This window comes from Camelina sativa, chromosome 11 (assembly GCF_000633955.1).
Source record: "Camelina sativa cultivar DH55 chromosome 11, Cs, whole genome shotgun sequence".
NCBI lineage: Eukaryota > Viridiplantae > Streptophyta > Magnoliopsida > Brassicales > Brassicaceae > Camelina > Camelina sativa.
The window spans coordinates 17133599-17134721 of NC_025695.1; positions in this window are offsets into that span (position 1 = coordinate 17133599).

Genomic DNA, 1123 nt, shown 5'->3' on the forward strand with positions numbered 1-1123 from the left:
TTTTTTTTTTTTTTTTTTTTTTTTTTTTTTTTTTTTTTTTTTTTTTTTTTTTATTTTTTATCAATCAATTACATTACAATAATCCTCATGGAAGAAATTTATCATGCTACCCGAAAAATAATAATGAAACATGAAAGTATTGTTATTGGTTAGAGGATCCTTTGCTAGATGATTGGCTATTTTGTTGCCATCTCTTCCAATCCATGTAAACTTAGCCTCTTCAAACTTTTCTTTCTAGTGTAAGGTTTCTCTTATCCAATTATGTATTCCAAAATTGAATGATTGTCTGTGTAGTAGCTTTGTCAACTCGAGGGAGTCTCCTTCGAAAACAACTTTGTGCAGGCCTTTTATCCAACAATGCTGTATTGCTTGAATAAGACTTTGACATTCACTCTCTAGGGCATTCTGAACTTTTGATCCTTTCGCTTGGCTTACTCCCATGTAAGTTCCATTTGAATTTCTTATGATCCATCCAGCTTGTGGTTCCCTATCAGTGTTGACAAAAGAGGCATCATAATTACATTTGAACTATGAAGTCTCTGGTTTTGTCCAACTCTTAATTCTGCATGATGATGGTGTTATGTGAGTAGCATTTAGCATTGACAAGTATGCCATTCTTCAGTATCATGTCTTCCTGATCTGATCGTATGGGACCATGGTTGGTGTCTTCGCTGGAAAACTAAAAGGTTACGGTTTTTCCAGATTCTCCATAGGATTCAAATAGGAAGTTGATTGCTGAAATCATTATTGTTAGCCAGACTGCAACTCAACACTTTGTCAAGATTTTCCTCTAATGATGAATTTGCATTAATCAAACCAGCGATCGGATGTCCCAAAGCTCTCCATAATGATTGTGCATGATAACAGGTGAAAAACAAATGGTTGGTTGTTTCTTCTGCTTGGCAGCATCTTCGACATACACTTTGACCAGTTATGTGTCTCCTCCTTAAGTTTTCGCCTGTTGGTAAGAACCGTGACACCATTTTCCATAAGAAATGTTTGATTTTTGGAGCTGTCTTTAGTTTCCAAATTTTCTTCTTCATATCTATGATGTCCGGTATTGGTAGTTGTTGATGATCCTGTAGTTGTGTTGCGAGATAGTAGGCTGACTTAACTAAGTAGA